The sequence below is a fragment of the Zootermopsis nevadensis genome, unplaced genomic scaffold (genome assembly GCF_977971745.1).
Source record: "Zootermopsis nevadensis isolate Lab colony 2312 unplaced genomic scaffold, Znev_1.0 Znev_ptg000011l, whole genome shotgun sequence".
Lineage (NCBI taxonomy): Eukaryota > Metazoa > Arthropoda > Insecta > Blattodea > Termopsidae > Zootermopsis > Zootermopsis nevadensis.
Window position 1 is genome coordinate 781,276 of NW_028259143.1, and position 19,438 is coordinate 800,713.

The 19,438-nt window shown below is 41.4% G+C and overlaps 2 protein-coding genes across 2 annotated transcripts in view; one reads left to right on the top strand and one right to left on the bottom strand.

Moving 5' to 3' along the window:
* The window catches only part of LOC110840026 (adrenocorticotropic hormone receptor), a 31,904-nt gene extending 25,952 nt beyond the window's left edge, over positions 1–5,952 (bottom strand). Inside the window, exon 1 of the mRNA XM_022084698.2 lies at positions 5,759–5,952. The gene's annotated coding sequence lies outside the window, so the exon portion shown is untranslated. The remainder of the gene's footprint in view (positions 1–5,758) is intronic.
* The window catches only part of LOC110840025 (glycosyltransferase 25 family member), a 63,239-nt gene that overhangs the window by 30,968 nt on the left and 12,833 nt on the right, over positions 1–19,438 (top strand). The gene's annotated exons all lie outside the window — the stretch shown is intronic.

Genomic DNA, 19,438 nt, shown 5'->3' on the forward strand with positions numbered 1-19,438 from the left:
TTATAAGCGGAACGTTGCAGCCAGCGAGGAGGAGGCGTCGGTGCAGAGAGAGAAATTACCTGGTCATTAAGCGCGCCCTTGCTACGCGGATAAGAGACTACCCTCGTAAAGGGAAGACTTGGTTGTTCAATAACGAGGCCCGTTTTGAAGTTTCTGCTCTAATTAAATCTCTGTAAATGCTTTGAAACATACACGTTGGTTTTAATAATTCTCTGTTTTAATTAAACTTCAACTTGAAATACTTCTTTTCAACTTCATTTTATATCGTCTCTGGCAGGGGTGTGATACTCACGGCCCGAATGTAATTTGTTTCACTTAATTCAGGGAAGTTCTGATGTAGTAATCTTGGTCTAAGATTGTTCTCGCTTACAAGAGCTAGGAATGGGCTGTGATCAAACGTGACCTAACACGAATCCTTCTAGCGCTAACAAATTATCTGTCACTTCTTTGATCGTTTGAAAGTAAAATAGTTGCCAAGGAATTTATATGGAAAGCAGTTCCACTTTTGTGTACATTTTAGGCACTAACATTGGATTTTGCAGTATAAAATAATAAATATTTATGAATATACGTGCAGAATCTTTTATCTTTATGTCGTGACTGACACAACATGCCTTCCGCATACGGCATTATGGCATATGCTTTGAGTATTGATTCAGTGTTTTGGCTTTATGGGTGTGGAAACGTGTACTTTATAATGGAGTGGACCTTTAATCATCCTCAGATTCGCTTCAAATACGCTGTACTTGTTATTAACATCATCAGAGATGCCCCTAACAGCCTTTCGCTTTGTTAATCCTTTGAAGCCGAAACTCTAAATTTTGTTTGAACATTCAGTCTTTACCGCAAAGGAAACAATAGGTCGCCATGGTTACGATCGGATATTAACGCTGTTTAGGTAAATAATCGCTGTTTGTTGTATGACTCGTACAAAACACTGTGTGGGAAAAATGGAGGAATATGAATTTTAAAGCAGGTGGTACATATAGTTACCATTGGTCTTTAAAGTACTGAGCCAGTTACAGTACAGTTCGGAATTTTTTTCTGAATAAAGTAGTTTATTGAGGTTAATGTATTTCGATATTGTTTTAAAGGAGTGTTTAACGTAGTGTTTTAATGGGATTTTTAGAACAGCTGTTGTGAAAACGGTACGCACTCTGGAGGTAACAAAGTAACATCCTGTTTTTATAGGCGTTTTGCTTGCCTTATTCAATTTACTTATAAAGGAATTTGATGCTTTAGGTAACAGAAATATGTTTCTAGCTCCTTTTCGGGTTTACGTAAAGAAAATCGAAAAATGCACCCAGACAACCGACGGATGACATGCGTAAATAAATGTATCTTCCTCGTATCACCTCAGGAATGATGTCCTCTCTATTTGTTTATGGGCATCTATAAATGTTTTTAAGTCAGTGTTTATAAACTTTACGCTATGTCCGTAAGTTACCGCTAACTTGTCGCAGTCATGTTATTATTTTTGTTACATTTTAGCAGCAGCTCCACAGACGTATCCGTATTTCATTTTCTCGTTTTATAGAATTTTGCAGTTCATGACTGTCAATTTCATCGTCGTAAAGGGAGTCCCCTCACACTTCATGAACAGATTCAGCAGGCATTGTCATTTTATGCTGAGGGCAGCGATTAACAAAAGAAAGATTAAAAACAAATCTCTGTCTGTCATATAGCGTTCTGTCCTTTGATAAAAGTCCGTCAGCAATATCTGCTCATTTTCGTGTTTTATATGATCTGTATGTTGCAAATAATAAAGTAAGGTATTCATTACGCTGTTTTATTTTTTTAATAGCTCGTCTGCTTTTTAATTTATTTTAATGTTCAACATTTTCACCTTCGTAACTTATTTCGTGGATTGTAGTCCTTCAGAAACTGATAATCGCTCATCTAGTCAACAAATTCTCCTCATTTTATGGAACTCTAAATGTTCATTGCCGTGCTTACAAAAGCCCATCACCGGACCGTGATCTGAATCACTTCAATCCAATCCAGTCCACACTCTCACGTCCTGTTTCCTGCGAACGTGCCCTAATGTTGTCCTCCCATCTACGTCTGGGTCTACCGAATGACCTCTTATCTTCGGGTGTTCCGACCAAAATTTTGTATGCATTTCTTATGTTCTCCGTACGTGTTGTTTATCCGACCAGTCTGATCCTCCTTGATTTTATCGACGTCATAATATTTGTTGAGGATATTTCCGCCGAACCCCAGAGAGTTCCTCTCACAAACCTCAGACTGATGAATAACCCCTTGTCGGCTGTCCGCAACCCAAGGCCCGTCATCGCTATTTCAGGTTGCTTGTTCTTTTGTCTTATGTTCTCAGTTCCCGTTCCACTAATAGAACTTTAATTGTTAAATATAGGGTGTCTCAAAAATATGTCTACGCTTTGGTATCAGCTTGTCAGTCAGATCCTCACCGCTTTCAGCTGTGCCACGAAGCTGACGGTGGTCATTGTGAACACTTCAACTAGGTTTGCTAATTTACAAAATTCCAATGCTGACGTATGTAATGGTTTAGTTTATTAAAATGACTTTATTTTTTCGTTGAATTTTCGTATGCATCATTTTGGGACACGCTGTATAACCCTTGTGTGAGACTTGATTTACACTTGAGTTGTTTCAATATGACGGCACTTAATTCGAAGAATACGCTCGTCTCGTAAAGAGTGCTGGATCCTGTGATAATAGAAGTTTCACGTTGATACAACAGCCAGAGAACTCGTTAGCAGCTCGTCCATTGCCCAGGTTCTACAAGAACTGGCTGAGATTAAAGCAGAACTCTTAAAGTCTCGCTCCATAAGAGATTGAAAAAGAAAGCATAAAAGTTTCAACTTATTGCGTACGACGTTGGAACATACATTGCGGGAACCTTCTAATGATAAGAGAAGACTTGAATTATCTGTTTCTGTCAGTGAACAAGACGTTTAATTGTACCCGTCTTAGAAAGTGCGGGTAAGTCTCGCCTGGTAAATGCGCCATTGCAAGATTTCTAGAACATTCTAAAATACTTCTTTCGGTCTTTCATCCCATGCTCTCATGTAAAATTTATGACATTTTTAATAAACATAAATTTTCTTCTTGTTAAAAGACGGCTTGTTATCTGAAGCGCCCTCAATACAGGTCCGCATTTTGCCGTATTTCATGTATTTAATTTGCTTCGTGGTTTCTGTAAAATTGAATAGGAAAATGTAGAGCTTTATTTTTTTTTTTGAAGACGGGCGCTCTCTGCTTCTAATAAAATATTTCCCTTATTTACATATGGGTTCTTTTGTGAGCTGGATTAGTGTAAGTGTACCGGAACGTAGCGCCTGAAGACTCAGCAGTGGGAAACAAGTTCGTGTTCCACAGGCCTATTTTAGTCGTCATTAAATTGCCACTGTCTTCCCGGGCTGAAATACGTACCCATTCTTGAACTCATCTTCGATCGATAACATTAATATTGATGCGGCTCATTGATTTAGGAGTGGAGATTGAATTAATCTGGCTCAGGATAGAGACCGTTTGCGAACCGTTGTGAACATTTACGACGTCCCCTGTCATTACCAGTTGAAGAGTACAAATTACAGAATCGTTCATTCGGTTTTCCTCAGCCCCTCCCTCACTTGTCTCAACACTTTGTTCTTTAAGACCCAATGTCCTTGCTTGTCCTTTTGGCGAGGGACCGAAGTAACAGATTACATTGTAACTTGGTACACTTTAATATCGACGTTTCGGGTGCGAATAATAGCTTGATGAACACCGAGAACTTTCCTGTCTATTCTCTTACAAAATGTGCACTATGAATATACGTAATTTTGATTAGCCTATCGAGTGTGTCTGATAGGATTAATAATGCAATTATCACTTTAATGAAACACTTTGTCCCGTGATCGTTCCGTGTATTGAGTGGTGATGTAATGTGGATGTATAATGCTCTTATAATTACTTCCAGGCAGTACGAAGCCTCGTGGTGGGAGGATAAATTATAGACGTAAAATATCTGAACTGAAGTAGAAGGCTCGGTGATTAGCGAAGTGCGTCCCTAATCTTTAAGTTGGATTGTTTCGTTCCTGGTACAGAGAATATTATCTCAGTGAAGATCGAAGTCTTTTGGGTTGTCGTGCCGTGTAGTCCATCGGACATCTACCAGACTACACGGTGGAACAACCCAGAAGACAGCAATCTTCAGACTCACCGCCGCGAAAACCCCAAATCCTGCATTATCTCAATGATCGGAACACGGCTACGCACAACTGAAAACAACAGACATTACAGCGCTCGGTATTCAAACCCAGTACCGACACTTTTTGAAATTAAAGAGTTGCGCGTCACTTTACTCGTAAGCGGAATCATTAGCCCAGTTACCTAATTTGGCGTTCTAAAATTTCCGTCATTCCGGGTGACACAGTTGTTTCAGGTACTGTGATGTTTATTACAGTGTTCACAAGACCTCGCCACTGGTCCATATTCTGAGCCAGTTTAATTCAGCCCACATTCTTACGGTGCAGTGATTTAAGATTCGGTTTAGTATTATACTTCTATCTGTATCTAGGTCTCCGTCCAATTACCACATTATGAAGACGCATTCTTATGCTTAATTAAGCGCTAAGAAAGTGGCCTGGTTGGTTATTACGCCCCTCTGACTTCCTGGCCAGAATAATCTGTGTTTATCCCCCGCTGTTTCCTTGTAATACGCAGTTGTTGTATTTACATAACGTCGCACTCTTGCGTCAGGGAGGACTCGGGCTAAAATATCTTCCCGCGGATCGCCAACCTCACGTGGTTTTCCTCAGTCGCTTAGAAAAATTCACACGCAATTCCTTAAATTACCTCCGCGACCATTTTTACAAATCTGTTCTTCATTAATCATCGTGTTCGTCGACTCCATGAAGCCTGGGCCACTGACAGCGTCGTTAAATATACCACAGACAGACAGACAGACAGTTGCATTAACTTTCTCCCAACCTTTAGTTTATGTATGAAGGTCGTGTTCCTGTGTCGTGTTCCTCTTGTCTTTTTCGTGTTAGATTGGCGAGCGAAGTTTTCGTATTAAAAGAAATCTAAGTTTTCGTATTAAAAGAAATCTAAGTTTTCGTATTAAAAGAAATCTAAGTTTTCGTATTAAAGGAAATCTAAGTTTTCGTTGGTACTTCGACCCGGTGTTTAGTTAAGCAGATTACATGCCGAGTCTCCTGAGGATTCCGATTCCATTTCATGAGTACTTTTGTCATGTTCTTTGAAGTACGGGTTCGTAATATGTGATTCGCGGACTGCTGATTGCCTGCGGTTGAAGCCACAGCACCGTGTTTGAAAAAAAAAACGCGCGCAGTTTAGTAAAGTTAGTAATCGTTCGCAAATTGTTCATAATTCGTGCATCGCCCGTGTGCTCGAATGCATTTTTTACTAAAAAGTGAACACAGACTGCGACAAGATGGCTGTCGCCGTCTCCTCGGATATTACGCCGTGTAGTCTCCCAGAAGCAGACCGACGTTTCATAGGTGTTGACTGTCTCCATCTTGAAGTAGGAGGAATTAAATAACGATCTCTGAAACGTCGGTCAATTTCTACGAGACAGCATCGCGGAACATTTCAGAAGAGCTACGTTCTTGTCGCCTTGAGAACCTGAAATCTCACGTTGTTACTTCGCACTGAGTGATCTTCAAGAAGAGATTGCACTGGGTGTGAACAGACAGGTTTTGTGCTTCGCATAACGCGTTACAAAACAAAATCAGAGTCTGCGTTGACAGGCGTGTTCATGCTTACTTACCGCACATAGTGTTTGCTGCTGTTTAATGTCGACTCAGATCACCCGCCACTGCTCTGTTACTACCCTGTTGGCACTGGATGCTTCGCAGTTTGTCCTCGCGGTTGGTTGGACGTCGAATCGCGCACTGCTTGGGAGCAGAGCCATGTCGCCTACCTTCGTCCGAAGCTCACGGAGTGCGCAAGACCGTCTTCATACATTTATCAACCAACATGAACTGAGCGGGGTCTGTAGTGCACTTAGGCTGTAGTATCTTCAAGTATGGAACTTTCATAAAGCTGTTAACATTACTATGTTAGGTGTTTTGGAGCCGTGTGTTATCGTGAGACGGTCCGAGGCGATCTTCTGATTTCAGTTTGATCCCATCCTAATTTCAGTATTTTCCACAGTTATAAATATGAACATACAATTATCATAAAAACTAAATGTTTTTGGCGATATTTGATGTTCCAGATGTCCAGACTAGGTTATCTACAACGGGTCCATCTGACTCTGAGACTTCCATCCATGCTGCCTGATGGCGGAGACTGTAGATTTCCGAAACGTCGGTTGTAGAACAAAGATTGGAGAGGTTTGCGGGTTTAGCACGATGCGATTTTGAGGGGTTGCTGTAATGCCACTCGACACTGGAATACGATACATATCAAATTTGACAGACGCACAGTGAACATCTGCTTCACCATAATCCTGCTGATTTCCCGGCCTGAGCGTGTGTATTGTACCGTGCGCGTTTGTCTGATACAGGGGAATCTACCGACAGTGCAGCCCGATCCTTGCCTGAAGAAGGAAATTTCAGGTGAATGGGATACAGTGCCGTATTTCGAAGCGCCGTGCCCTTTTATCAGCGTCGAGTGGTTAGTGCCGTAACCAGCTCCAGTTTACTCCCCTGAAAAGGTTTTGCAATTCAGAAGGACCTCAGGGTCTTTGCAGACGTGACAGCGAAGATGGAAGGTCTTCAACGCTTTCGTTCCAAGCCGTTCGCTCAGTCCTTTCGGGCGTCATCTGTTTTCCTCTCAGCTGTTCGTGCTGTATAGACTTTCGATTCTCGTTTACTCTGTTTGTCCTTTTCAAAAACGCCTCCACGTCTCGGTATTCGGTTCGTTTTTTTTTTTTTTATTCAATATACATTTTATGGACTATTTGGACACGCGTGCTTTTCAGTGTGAAGATTCGAAGATTGGCCGAATGTGAAATATGTGTTTGTTCACATTGATCACTTGACATTTCAATTCTCAAAATCAAGTGTCAAGACGTTGCGGTCGAGTGCTTAGTATACCTCCTTCGTATTCTGAATGTCCCAGGTTTAAATTTTGCCTCGGAGACAGGTTATCCTGATATTTGTCTTGGATTTCCTCAGTCTCGCCACGTAATTCCGGGTTAGTACCTTAAAATAGGCCACTACCACTTCCACATCCTTTCAGATTCATTATTAATCTTTGAAGCTATATGCTACTGAAAGTGTCGTTAAATAAACAAATGGTCGAGGCACTGTTCCGGCCTTCGCCTGGTGGGACTGAGGAAAACAACGAAACATATTTAGTGTCGTTAGGTTTGCTCTGAATATGGAGGCGGTCTGTGCCTCCGACACGTTGGTAGCAGCCTACAAGTTCGGTATGGAGCGCGCTGGTAGGATCCGAAGGACAAATGCGAGTTTCCGGTGCCTGAGTTTCTCTCTCGTTCTTCGAATGTTTGTTTGCGCTGGTCACTCGCTCATCATCGCCTGTAACCATGCCAACTGAGGCGGCCCTGTCGGATAAACCTATCAGTCAGAGGGTTGTTTCATTCTGGAATTGGCGTGTGTCTATTTATAAGATTCTCTCACGTTGCTTTCCACCTGCAGAATATCTGCAGGTGAGGGTTTTTTTTTAAAAAAAAAAGGGTCAAGACACAATGCAGTGCTCGGGCTGAGCAGAAATATCCTGAGGCAGATGTTAACATTTTTTAATATTATTAATGGGTTACGCCAAGTGAGAGCCACTGGATCGCATAAATTAAGTAATTAAGTCCACAACTTATCAAATCTTTTGCTTACGCTGTCGTAAAATTAAAATATGAGACGATAAAAACTGCATAATGATGAGCTTAAAAATCTGTACTCCTCCCCCAATATTGTCAGGGTGATTAAGTCGAGAAGAATGAGATGGCCGGGGCATGTAGCGCGCATGGATGGGACAAGAGGTGTGCACCGGTTATTGGTTGGGAAGCCTGAGGGGAAGAGACCGCTGGGGAGACCTAGACGTAGATGGGAGGATAATCTCAGGCGGGATCTATGGGAGATAGGAGTTGAAGGAGACTGGATTTTGTTGGCCCAGGACAGGGTCCGGTGGAGGGATTTGGTTAGTTCGGTGATGAACCTTCGGGTTCGGTAAGCCATCTGGTTAATTAGTTTGTTAGTATGAGGCGAGGCGCCGTGCATTTGCAAAAAATAATTTGTCCCTTCAGCTGGTGCTCAGAAGGGGTAATTCCTGAGGTAACACGCCGAAATGAATTTCTCCGTGAAAATGTTGAAGGAGCTGGGAATGTTAGTCCTTTAGCAAGTGGTGATTCTGTTGACCGCAGTGTGAACCAGGACGTATTCACGCAAAGGAATATAATTGCCAGAGCATACTCTTAGGCGCCACTTTGTGACTCCCGCCTGTTAATCACGATGTTCCGTTCACAGCCAGAGACGCACTTTTATCGTCGGCTTCCAAACTTATTTCTGTCACCAGCTCGGACTCTTTTAATTTTGTTGAGTAGTCGAACTGAAATTTATCTGGGACTGAAGATCGTAACTGATCCAACTGCGCCTTGTACTTCGCTCAACGCGCTACATGTTCGATTATAAACTTCTTCTTGTAGTTCGTCCTGAGTTTTCGTTCCTTGTTCCGAAACAGAGGCTCTGTTCGTGTACTCTCTTCGCCTTAATTACGGCGTACAATTAGTTAAGTTCTACTTTGTTCATTAACTATTTTTTGCTCGTTTCGTGATTTTTTGCTTTCTTGGTGGTGTCTGTAGGTCGATTTGTTCCTTTAATGTACAAGATACGTAAAATATTGGGGCCTAATAAACATTCTTAACTTCTACAGTGGTAAGAACCGATGACGTTCCATGTTATGTGCCCCAGTGATTCGATAAATCGGAAGGCCTGCTCACGCACGTGATAAATTGCGGTGAAGAAGGATCAGTGCTGCCAACGATACAACGTCAATACTGCTTTATAAGAAGCCAGAGGGGTTGAGAAAAAACGGGCTTTTTGAAGAAAGGCGTATTGATTGTCGTGTGTTTTGCCTTCTTTGTAGTCTCCTTGTGCCAATATCAAAATCATGAGATTACTCGAATTTTCAAGTTTAAATTGACGGGAAGGAAACGTTTATTAAGTCGATTGTATATCGTTTTAATGGAAGGAGCAAGGAATTGCATGTGGAATTATGTGTGTGTGTGAATTAGTGCTGTATTCGTGGTTTAGAGTATTTTGACACCAGACCCAATCGAGATTCGTGTTTGACACCGGAGAATCCCAACGAGATCAAATGAAATGGAAATATAACCATTTGAAGCTGAAGCCCTGTGAAGAGTTGTGTGGTGATTTGTCTTCGAAAAATGTGGGCCTGCAACTTCTGTGAAGATAAATTATTTTTTTGCGATTAAAATAAAAATATTTCATCAACCACGCGAAATTTGCGTTACCTTCTGGTGTAACGGTTATTATAATAAATGAATAATGGGTGGTAGGCATACGAAATTTGGAGGAAATAAATCAGAAACTTACTCATAAATCGCGTATGAATTACTACTGTGTACGTGCCAGTAATTACAACATGGCGATGCTGCGAAAGTTTTATGTGAAGAATGGAACATGATCGGAATCTGTAGCAGTCTGAACATTGCACAGAAATGAATCAGTAAATACTGTAATTGTAATTTCACAGTTCTTTTTCGTCCTCAGCGTGCAGAGTAAAGCAGCTGAAGGATGGTGTGCGAACGTAGATATTTCAGAGCTGCTACTTCCTGCATTCTTCACGTGAAGAAGTCTGTCGACGTGTATGTTTATGTTTTGACGGTTCTTTCAGGGGATGAGTGATCGATGACGTCTCTGCATTAACGTTACGCCACCGATTCTTCCATCTTCTTATGCGAAGTAATGATGTGCGTCTTTTTATATACAGGGTGCTCGCATTTCGCCTGATTGTGAGTCTTATTGTCTGAATGCTTAGCGTGCTTGTGGTAGTGGAACCCATCGTGTCAAAGCTGATAGTTTCATAGTCCGCTGCCGTATTTAAGGCACCATCACAACCTTTGCGTGGTGTAACTGAGTAAGATACGAAAACCTTCAGTCAGGGGTTGGAGGTTTGCGGGTCGAGATTTTAATCAGATGCCTCTGGAATATGAAGCAGTTTTTAGGTCTATAACTGAATCCTATGATATGCTAGATTGGTTAACGATATTCATGTGAAACTGTGCAATTTTCCGGGTATACGCGGCGCAGTCAAAAGAATCTTCCGGGGAAACGCACAGACTCGTCTGAAGTCGGGCTATTACGTACAATGAGTGCATTAAAGTGTGTGTTGAAGACCAATAAACGTGGAAAGGTGAACAAAGTAGAAAGTTAGCTCTCGTTATTTTTAAAAGTTTTTTTTTCCTTTTTTTTGGGGGGGGGGGGGGGAAATGCGTCTGTTTGCCTTGAGTTCGCTTTTCCTTCTCAGAGACAAATGCAAAATCGAACGAAATCAGATCTTTTATGTCAGTCCCCGCTCGCAGCTACAGTCATCGTAGTTATAATCTCTTTCACAGACTGCTAATAACTTCGAGAGCATAGTCTGTGAGCGAGCATCCTCGAGGCTTATTAGCTTTGAGCTGCATTAAACTTTCAGGATAGTTTTAATTTATTCAGGTAAATGCCTCCCTCGTGTTCTTAATTTAGTTGAAAATTCTTTCTCATGCGACTTTGCTTCTCGGCTGTCGCTCAGGAAGATCGTATCTTGTTAATAACCGAGGTGTTATTTTTACATACCTTCATCATGCTTTATTTGTATCATTTTATTTTTGTTCGCATATCACCAAGCATTTCGATGAAACAAACCTTTCTTTTTTATGTAAAACTCACTTGTGTCTCATATAATCGTTTCTTCAGAAGCTTAAAACTGACTTTAGTATCAATTCACTGGGTCAGCGAATTTAAAGTTCGCTTCTCAGCTGCAAGGGTCCCTTGCAACTCCAATTGTTCTAATTTAGGAGGACGTTGATAGGATTCTGAAATTTTGTGTGTGGCAACATAATTTTTAAAAGGAAAAGTGTTCGCGCGTGTGTATATATATCAAGTGTTGTTCCTGTATTCTTGTAGAATGCAGAACAATATGGTGGCCACGCGAAAAAATTTTATTACGCTTTCAGTGTGATGACAATAACCAATTATGCGTTTATTGTGTGTACCTTGACATGTTGAAAGTTATCACGAAATATTTTTGGTGCGACCAAATAAAATTTTGGGTGGGGTATCCTAAAAGAAAGAGACCTCTCTGAAGACCTGCACGTGCTTGGGGTTATAATATTAAAATGTATAGTAGGGAAATATAATTGGAGGTCGTGAATTCGATTCATTTGGTTTGGGGTAGGGACCAGTCCCAGACTCTTGTGAATCGCGGTAATGAACATCTGCTTTCGTATTCGGCTGATAATTTCGTCACTCGTTGAGTACACCATTAAGTCCTGAAAAAGGACTCTGCTCCGCGTATTTAGTTGAAAGTTCCAAACATGGCGACGCATCGAAACTTCTTGGCATTTCTTAGCAAGGTTAACGCTGTCGGAATCCGTACTTCTTGTTACTGTGGGCAGAATTGTGCCACTGCGTTGTGTAATTATTAATTTATAGTTGTTGTTAGACAAGTTCTTTCCAGAACTTCCTGGACTAGGAGTAAAGGAAGGGAGCAAAGTAATTACTTACAAGTCTTAGGCGATCACGTATTTTGTCGAGCAATGTATCGATTTGCGCGAGGTTTCCTTTAAAACCACAAGTGGATTGTCCGGAGTTTCGATTTACAAACACAGTCTTTTGGGGTTTCGTTATGAGACTTAGAAAAGTCTCTTGAAATGCTTATTTTGTTGACTCAGTAATGCATTGCTTCAGCGGTATGATAACCTGCCTCTCTCTTTTATTGCGTTAAGTAAGTTGTGTTGTGTCTGCAAGGCTGTGATTTTACTCGGCTTTTGATAACGTAAGCATTTTTCAGGATTCTCTTGTCTCTTGCTTTAAGTTTTGTGTAACTTTTTATAACTTTGTATAATTATATATAATTATATAGATTTTTGATTTAAATTAAACCGTAATTACAAGTTTTTTTGGGTAAGTCCCTAATCACCACCGTACCGTTCTAAGTCTCTTTTACCACAGAATTTGAAATTGGCCGTAAAGACACGTGGGCCGCCATTTTCCATCCTACGCTTGTAACCCGCGTAGCTGACACAGTGTCCGTCCACTTAAATAAGACACGAGAATTCATCAGACTGAATCAGTTCCTTTAATTGATGTGGTTCTATATTCGATTTTCCCGATCATCTGTTTCAAACAGAAACGGCTGCCCTGTGTACAGTCAAATCTGCTTATAATGGACGCTATTAATTAATTAATTAGACGATTCCTGTGTTAGTTTGTATTTGTACCTTTTATTATTATCATGTTCGACTTGATCCTGCTGTAAAATTGATAATTTAATATATGATCACCGCTCGCAGGGACTGTTTCACCTGTTGAGTTTGTATAATTGCTTTCGAATTTTACTTAAAATCTTAATGATTTATGTTTCATGTGAAACAATCTAATATAATGGCTTTTAATACTCGCTCAAAAGAATGCTTTTGATATCACTTAAAAAAATTAAATCTGTTTTTTTTTCCGAACAATTGACCGCGGAAATTTGAGCATTTGCCAAAATTTACTAACTGTTTTAATGATATGACGTACTCGAATGTCACGCGTAACTACGCTTTCTGTAAGTTGAAAATTTGGAGCGAAACAAAATCGTTACACTTTTCTGAATTGTCAGTTCCGTTCTACGCGCGCGCACGAGTACAATTTTTGTTTGTCGACGCACTCATAAAACCACGCTATGGGAACTTATTGCAATGTTCCGTGAAATTCTTTCATGTAGCGTAGTTTTTGTGCATTTATTTATAGGTTAATTTTTTAAATTGCATTTTGAGAATTAATTATTACGAAATGTTGCTCGTTTCGTACACACGTGTGCTATTCCAGCTTCTGTATATGTTTTTTCCAGTCGGGTGAAGTGATGTAAATCAATCAATTCGTACTCATCTCAGTGTTTTGTGCAGTGTTGACAAATCCTTTGAAAACATTGCGTGATTATCTGTAACCACTTTTAATGTAGTACACATTAAACTGGCTTTTTGTTCTCATTCTGTTTACTGTACCATTCCGCAGTGCCAATCAGCTATTATGAACAAGCTTGCGATCGATCGATCAATTTATTTATCCCCAACTTAAGAGTTCATTGCTAATCGCGAAAGAATAATTATCTCAAAGTTTTCAGAAGTCATGTTTATTGATTTAAAAATTATATAGAAATGTTATAATGAATTTCACACGTGAACGTAGTTTTAAAGCCATGGTTCCTCTGAATTACAAGCAGTTTGAATTATACGTTGCAGATTTGTAATTTTTGGATTTGCTCCATTCTACCCGGGCACTGACGAGTTACATTCGACACCTGTTACTCGATTTGCGACTGCATTAACCCCCGGGCGAGTAAATCGGACAGACCCCCGATTCTGTTCCGCTGGACCAACACCAAGTGAACATTTTCTCATACACGGCAAGCATTGGAGTGAAGAGGTCACTAACGCAGGGTCTCACAAAGTCACAGCTATTCGAGGACAGCCGACAAGGGGTAGTCCATCAGTTCGGAGGCTGTGCTCGATCTAATAACTAGCATGTAAGAGCTCTGATTACAGAGTGATCAAATCGGGGAAGGTGAGATGGGTGGGGCATGTAGCACGCCTGGGGAGATGAGACATGCATACAAAATGGAGGAAATGGACCGCTTCAGACCAGTTTCGGCTTTCGCCGATAACCCATTGTGTTGCATATCCCGTGTGCTCGTGTTTGTACACTGTCACTGTAAACCGACGTAGTTTTGTTCTGTTCGTCGAGGCGTATGCAAGGAAAATATCCACGTCACGCTCATTTGAATTCGAGCCACGGGTTCGTATGAACAGACGGGAAAATGTTCCGTCAATGGAAAACGGTGTCTTTTTTCATTCAAGTGTGTACGTATTGCTCGCCTGTCTACCTGCAAACAAGGCGTATGGTAAAACCCTTTAAAGTTGGTCTAGAATTTCATGTTGTTCTGCTATTCCAAAGACACCGACAATGTTCCGTTGCAGTTGAATGTGAAAATCCAAATCGTGCACTAAAATAATTTTATTTTTTTACATTTTCTGTCCTGTTCAGTTTGTGAGTTTTTTTTTTCTCTTGAACATATCTTTATGATCCGTGTAGTAAATGCGCGATAAATTTTTGTATGTTTTATTTGACAATTGATAAAAATTGTCACAAACTTTAATACCGATTTTAACCTCGTGTACATTTTAAAACAGCGTTCGTTTGAAGAGTGCTCGCTAAAATAATTGTTTGCTTTGATCATCCCAGTGATATTTAGTGAAGAGTACAAATTATGAAGCTCCTCGTCGTGTATTTTTCTTCATTATGATGTTACTGCTTCTCCCTTTAGTCCAAATGCTCTCATCAGTATCTGTGTTCTTGCTTATTTTTCTCCAAGAAGAAAATACACAATTTGTTTTACGAAATTTCTCTGTGTAGGGACTCTTTTGAATCACAGCACCTGGATAATGGGTTTTCTCGCGTATAAATTTACGCTCTGTATTCGCCATATTCTTATGTGCGGGGTTGCATCCGTCTCCTGATACCAGACACACGTGACCGGAATTTATATTTCGGTACTGGGAGGCGTGACGGGGGGGGACCGCAGGCTTTTCTGTTCTGAAGTTTCTGTGTCATCCTCATAAAGTCTGGTGTTATTTTCACAGGTAATTATCATGCGAGTGTTATCAAATATATGCAGCTTGTAATGACCTTTTAAAATACCAGCTCGTACGCTATAATTTTAGCTAAAGCTGTGCTCCTGGATTTATGTTTGCCGCGTGTCTTTCTAGACTTCGTAAAGTAGCTCCTGTACGGGGCTTGGGAGCCTCAGAGCGGATTTAAACTTCTCTTATCTGATCCTGTACCCAACCGCAGATCCTCTTTAGATCTCAAACTTACGGTAAGATAAACGAAGTTTTTTACGATCGTCCGACTTGTGTCAGCTGTCCTTGTAAGGGCCACAGGCCCCTGCTTTATTCTCTGGAGACCATGTGTTCGAATCTTTGCCCGGGCACAGGATTGACTGACCGAGGTATTTTGTGACTTTCCTCAGCTGCTTTGTGCAAATACTGGGATATCTAAAAAATACCGGGCCCGCTTCCTTTCGAATCCTTTTCACGTTATCTTTCCACAAATTAATTCTGTAATTCGCCCTTGCTTCAGTGACTGGAAGACTGGGGTTCGATCCCCGACGGGGACAAAGCCTCCTGTCCGATGAGTACCGGGGTCCTTTTCCCTGGGATAAAGCGCGGCCGGAGCGTGACGCTAACCCCCCCTCCCCCCAAAGCGCCTACATGGTGTATAGTGGGACGGCTTTACGTACTCGCTTTTACACAGAATTGAAAACTGAATGAAGAAGAAATCATTTATCGAGAAAAATGAAGAAGCCGTTTTAACAAGACGGAAATTGACAGGCACTTGTCTGTTCTGTAGATACCAAACGGATGTAGAGAAGACGTTCATAAAGTTCGTATGGGGTCCGAACAGGTTTTGAGGTCGAAGAAAAATTGTGGTTGGCATCACAGATGCGTGGTTTCTTTAACTGCTGTGTGTCCGGGCGTTTGCTGTACGGGCCACTCACATTTGTGTTTTTGTTTCGGAAAACAAATGAGCAGTAAACAGATGTTCTGAGGGGCCGGGGGGGGGGGGGTTAAAGGAGCAGATGCGATCTCTTAGGGAGTGCGTTATTACCGGGTTATAAAGAACGTGTGTCCTCGTCATAAATCTCTCTCTGCAGTTACTGGAAGTGTTACAGTAGATGGAGTTTGTAAGATGGATTTGTCGCGTCTCGCAGTCAGAATTCTATGAGTTGTGTTCTACGTCAGAAGGAAGCTAATCCGCTTTAAAGCTAACAGGAGTCAAATTGCTTCAGAGCTGGAACACATTGCTTGAGTACTGATACCTTTGATCTGCTGTTTACATGCGTACGTCTGCACTACATTTTACTCTTTATGCCAAATAACTACGAATTTGTAATGAGATGTCTGTCTAAAACGTGCGATATGTAGAGACGTCAAAGTCGAAACTTGTCTTACGACAAATCCGTCTGAATTTATAATTCACAATCAAATTCGCGTGTGTCTTAGACCATCGTACGTGTAGGCGATAGGGTACGTTGAGAAGATCATGGGAATGCTTTAGGTCTGTACGTAATAAATCATGTCAGAATTATTTTAATTGTATCTGGGGGCAGTGCATGGTAGCAAGATATTCGCGATGTAATTATGAGAATAATAAATGAAATCCTGTAGGCTTTTATTAATCGATTTTAAACTTTTATCAATAAATGACTGGGCCACTGATTTGACGACTACGGTTCGATCCCACGTAAGGGCAGGTATTTCTGTCCTCGTCACGGGATCCACGTTATTGTCTTAGTGTTCTTCCCCCAAAGGAAAATGCCTTTATTACTCCCATACGAAACAGCTTTCTGTGTTTTGGAAAGGGACGATATTGAATCATGTAGTGACTTTAATAGCTGTAATTAGTGATTTGTATAGTTCCAACTTGGAAGTTTCTTGCCGGTGTTGTGTGAAGTCTGCTGATAAGGGTGACGTTTATGCACAGAAGCTGTGCATAGGTTCATGCATTGACGTTTCAGACATCAGACTCTTATGTAAGAGTTGATTAACAGATTGTTTACGCCAGTCTGGGCTGAATGTGAAACGCGTTGTTCACAGTGAAAGGATTTTAGTGGCTCATTCCTACACGCCCAATGGCACACACTTTGATGACACCCTCATATGAATACGAAATGTCATATCCTCCAGTTAACTGTCGCAGTGTCCCAGAAAGATATGAACCTTAATAATTCTGTCGCTCCCATTCGGCTCGTCGTATGTGGGCGATTGGTTCCGTGGACGTCGCGTGTGGTAGTCCCCCCCAGGTGCCAAAGAGGCTGAAGATGGAGACAGCGTGTTCCTCCGAAGTCCACACGGCGTCACGGCCCTCAATACCTCTGTGGACACAGCATTACAGAACACGCAGATACCGTATTATCACGAGGACGGGTTTTGGTACATCGTTTGTCGCTTCCTGGACAGTAAAGTACCCTTTTATGAAACACGTGCCCGATGTAACAACAGGACAGACGAAGGAGAGTCCCATTCAATTACCTGTCTTCCTGTTCCGGAGCCCCATCCGGCTTTTACCCATTCAACGACGCTGTTTTAGCTGCGTAAGTTATTTATTGTCAGATGTAATTACGCTGTGTGATTGCTGAATCGGGAAGGAAACGGAAATAGGCTACAGTCGCCTGTTTTAAGATGAAGCCCACTATCCTGACATTCGTCTGGAGTGACTGAGAAGAACACGGGAAACTAGAAGCAGGGTAGATATTTGACTTTTGTAAACGCCTGGACCCCCCGGTAGATGGCAACGCAGTACTATGAACGATGCTATTATGTTTTTCCTGGGACGCATTGAATATTCAGCATGTGTTCAGCAAGGGATGAAGGCTTTTCAGTGCTCTGGGGTGTTGGTTATGACTTTACGCGCCGCTTGCCAGGGAGCAGGTTCTAGAAATCGAATAAATAACTCCCACGTTCACACCCGAGCAAAAGAAACCCCATACAAAGGCAGCCCTCCCGTGTGTGTGTGGCGGGGGGAGGGAGGGTGACGCACTTGTATCCTTTCGATATTCTTCATGGAAAGACTTCAAGTTATTCATTCCATCGAGCACAGTGTTTCTTGTCTGGTGAAAATATTTTCGATCTGCCACAAAACCCGAGGATTCATACCCTGTCCTGAGAATAATGAGTCTGTCCTACACCGTCACACCTAGTTTCCTTCACGTCAGAGTAAAATATTATCCTCCCATCTATGCCTTTTGCATTTATCATCTGTTCATTGGTGACTTTGTCCACCTATATTTCTTCCCCGCCTTCAGAAGTGCAAATATTCTCAACCCTTCGTCCTCAGGCACTATCAGTCTTTGTTTTCCGCCTTTGGGATGTGAAATCAAGCTTCACCCTGATAAAAAAACCCACTTAAAATCGCCCCGTGTTCTGTTACGTCATTTACTGCGTGCGTGAAGACGGCCGGGCATTTCGTCATTTCTCATTCCCGCTTCATTTCGCTTTGTTCTGACGTTTTCGCCTTGGCCATCGTCTCTGGGCGGTTAAGCAATTAGCGGTCAGTTGCTGGCAGCCCTCTTCGTTTCAAAGTAAATGAGTAGTTAACTTCATGAATGCGATTCGTAACCCTCTTTGTAGACTACAGCACCCTTCGAGTCCCTGGCCTTTTGCCCTGCAAAGACGACGCAGAATAGGAAATGCACATCACCGTGAAGTCTTCGTATGTGACATGTGTGAATTTCTTATCGACTATTTCAATGTTAATTTGATATTTATTCCTGACATATTTCCTTTATTTGGATAATGCCGAATTTTTCCTAACGTTGATGATAATAAATCCCTCAAGCGAGTGGATTTATCATCATCGATACTGACTTGTGACGTCATGCCCAGTTTCTTCCCTGAGACATGTTGTCTGCTTTCCATAGAACCTTGACTGGTATTTAAAACAGTCTTTGAGCAAGCAGAATCGGAAGTTTTATTGATTGTGTAATTTCATTTGTCACAATTCCACCCCTCGAGAACGTCCGTAGAAATACAAGAAGCCCTAATCTTCAATTGATTTTGGTTTTTATAATGAGTTTGATACAGGGTGCCCGGCGAATTTCTGCCAGTATTAGACATAAATGTCACGAAGACAGGTCCGAATCTAAATGATCACGGAGCTACGGATATTTTAAATTCATTATTCATGCGAGAATTCGATTACGTGTTTCGTCTCTTGTGTTTACGGACATCTACGGGTGTGAGGCCCCGTGGTCCACCACGACCAATCCATCAGTCAGGAAACAGCTCGTCCAGGTACTAAGTTACGTATCGACTGATATGTGAGCTGCTCTCTCGTGCTGGAAGTTCATCTTTGATCGTGTTTTGCGTCGTTCAAGACGCATGGATGGCCCTGGTGTTATATTTAATGTTCGCGTCGTCTTGAATTTCAAATATCCGTAGCTCCTTAACCGTCTAAAATAGGATCTCTGCTCATCTGTGACTGGAATTGACCTCAGGAATTATATCCTGACGTGTTGATACAAAGTTACAGAACACTCTGTATATTAATAACGGATCGTGCGTTATATATCGATGTATCGAAATCCCAGTTAATATTTTTGAATATGTGTTCCTCACGCTGGTCATTAATCATTTTGTTAGCTTATTTCTTGCTTTTTTGTGTCGAGCTAAACAAAGATTTGGCGACATGTGAACAGTCCATTTAGCTCAGACAATATATTT